Source organism: Caloenas nicobarica, chromosome 28 (assembly GCF_036013445.1).
Source record: "Caloenas nicobarica isolate bCalNic1 chromosome 28, bCalNic1.hap1, whole genome shotgun sequence".
Taxonomy (NCBI): Eukaryota; Metazoa; Chordata; class Aves; order Columbiformes; family Columbidae; genus Caloenas; species Caloenas nicobarica.
This window is the reverse complement of record NC_088272.1, coordinates 2,378,126-2,381,359: the sequence shown is the minus strand read 5'-3', so window position 1 is coordinate 2,381,359 and position 3,234 is coordinate 2,378,126.

The following is a 3,234-nucleotide window of genomic DNA, read 5'->3' as shown; positions in this document are numbered from 1 at the left end:
ACAGAGAATATCAGCTGAAAGTTGAGGAGTCAGCATGAGAGGGCAGAACAACATGGGTAATGTTGTGGTGGGTGGACATCAGCTACTGACTCACTGATGAGGAAGAGGAATTAGATGAGGCCTCCTTCAGACAAATGAAAGAAGCCTCATGTTTCCAGGGCCGTGTCCTCATGGCAAACCTAAGATATCCCAATAGCTGCAAGGTACCAGCCATGCAGGAGGGTTTTGGAGCTCATGGACAACATCTTCCTGACACGGGTGACTGAGGGGTCAGTGAGGTGAGGTGCCCTGTGGGACTTCACACTTACAAACCAGAAAGGGTTGGTCAGGGGTGGAACAGTCAGGGGTGGGAAAGTAGAGTTGAGGCTCCTGGAAGATGCTAACAAGGCAAAGAGCAGGATTTCAGGAAAGCAGGCTTTGGCCTGCTGAGGGACCTTTGGGTCCTATGGGATATGACCTTGGTGTTTGCAGCATTTTTTCTCTCACATTTCCTCCCTGCTCTCTCCCACCTGCTGTTGTGCAACGTTTTTTACCCTTTCTCAAATACAATATCACAGAGGTGCTGCCAGCATCCCTGAGGGACTCAGATTTGGCAAGGAGTGGGTCCATCTTGGAGCCAGCTCATATCGGCTCTGTCTGACATCGAACTCCTGTTGTCTTCTCAGAGAGGTGACAACTGTAGCACACCCACACTCACACCCAGTTCCAAGACTTTGCCATGTAAACCCAACACAGGGTGATAATGTCTTGGATGTTACAAACTACTTGATCATGGAGAAGAAATGGAAAAGATCTTCTGTCAGCAACCTGAGGAAGTCACAAGTCAATGAGCAGGTTCCTATGCGGAACTGTCATTGCCCTGACATTCACTGGCCAGGCAAAGCGGCAGGTGCCAACAGTCCAGAGGATCTTGGGACAACTTCTTAATGTGGCTGCCTGGTGGGACAACAAGGGTGATGCTCACATGGATCTGGAACTGGGAGACAAAGAAGAGCTGGTGAGGGATGTGAACATCAGTGTCCACCTTGGCTGTGGTGACCAGGCAACAGTGGGATTTCAGGCACCAGAGGGGAGGGAGGAAGGCCAGCAGCAGAGCACAGGCTGGTGGGCTCCAGAGGAGAAGACACGGACATACTGGGGGATTGCAGCCAATAAAGGTGGTGACATGGAAGTAGGTCTGAAGGGTGAAGGAGCTCAGGAAATCTGAGAAGCCTTACAGGACAGCCTGCTCCAAGCACAAGAATGATGTCTCCGAGTACCCATGAAAAGAAGACTTTATGTCTTGAGGCTGCTTGTCTGAACAGATGGAGCTCCAGGGCAAAAAGGCAGCACATGGGAGGTGGAAGCAGGTCAAGCTGTAAAGGAGGAATTTAGAATCCTTGTCCATGGATGTGGGGATGATGCCAAAGCTGCCCTGGACTTGATACCTGCAGGGGAGGCTGAGGGCAGCAAGATGAGCTGACATTGCTTCCTTACAGTAAAAGAATAGACAGGGCGAACGTGGGCCTGCTGCTGAACTTCGTAAGAGTAGAATCAGACAGGACCGATGTACTTCATGGCTTCTTTGCCTCCATCTTCACCAGCAAGGTCTCTTGGTACTTTGTTCCTGAAGGCAGGAGTCTGGAGAACACCCAGGAGTGGATGGGGCTCAAGTCAGGAGTTACCTGAGCAAATTCAGACACCATGAGAGAAAAGGAGATGGGTCACTTGACCGGCTCCCTGAACACAAGTATCACTGTGCTGTGGCACCTGAGATTCCCAGGAACACCCACCTCTTGGTCCAGAGTTGTGTGACTCCTCTTGAGGTGTCCTGTCCTGTCTCCTCGCTCAAGTGGTGCGTCAGGCACCCAACTTTCTAACACATTCAGTCTTTATCAGGAGATTCTCTAGATCAATATTTATTGGAGATTGTTGATACTAGCTGTTCCGGAAAAGAGGGCATTGGGAGGGGGACAGAAATAAAAGAAATTTGGCTTAATTAGTATTTGTTATGGAAATGCTCTCTGTTTGGCTACAGTTCTGAAATATCTCTAATCATCCACACCAGACTTGACGCCTTTAGGCAAGTGCTGCAGAGAGCCTTGGCTTGTAAGAGCATTTTGGCTGTTAATGAGCCCTCTGCTGCCATGGTCCTGAACTGCAGCTACTGAAAGAATGAACAAACCTCTAATGAAGTGAAAGCCAGAAACAAACCCCAAGTTTCTGAGGGTGTTTGGGACCCCACGAGGGGCCATCGCTGACACAAGCAGTCCCTGTCCCTGGAGGCTGCTGAAGGAAAAGCCTGGAGACAATGGTCAGAGGTGGTAAAGGCGATGTGGAGGTGGCTCTGGTGCCCTGTCAGCCCTTCATGGTTGTTTAGCATCAGAATGGCCAAGCCCTGACCCCCAGGGCCTGGCAAAGGAGACTCTTTCAGTCAAATGTTTCTCAGGGCTCTGCCTGTGGTCACTGGGAGGGTATTTGTGGTTTGGGGGTGGCTTTGGTGCCAAGTGCTGTTGTTTTATCCACAGGGCTCTGGTTTTCTGAGGATTTGGCAATGCCTATGAATTCCCCAAGCCCATGCAGCTTCTTTCATAGACCTGCAATGGTCACCAATCACCTGAGCTGTCCCGGTCCCAAACTTGCTTGAATCCGCTCTTTGGATCCATGCCCCAGCACTGAAATGCACACGTTCCTTCTTCTGCTGCCCTAAAATAAAAAAGAAAAATCAATCTATTCCACATTAGCACGATCAGCCAATGGTCTTTAGGTCTTCTTCTTTAACACGTTTGCTACTACACATAGACCCGTGTCTTCCTGCATTCCCATGTGTCTCTCAGACCTTTCACTCTTGTCCTCCAGTAATGGGCCAACACTCCAGGAGGTTGGTGCTTCCTCCAGGCTCATGGATGATTCCTGAGGACCATCCAAGCATGGGCAGTGCAAGAGAGGAGCAGAGCAAGGTCAGCTCATGGGCCATGCCTGAGCACAGCCCCCCCAGCAGCAGCCATTCCCCATCTCCCAGGCACAGCCATGCCCACAGCAGGCAAATGTCACTGCCATATATGACTAGTCCAAGAGAAGCCTGCCTTCTTTCCAGGATCCCCCAAAGTCTTCCTCCTATTCCTCCTCCTCCTGCAGACATCAACCACATTCCACTTGCAGGCTCAGACATGGTTGTAAGGATTTGCTGAAGTCATCAGCCACCACCCTTTTCTACCTCACATCCCCTGACCCTCCCACACCACACATGGCCGC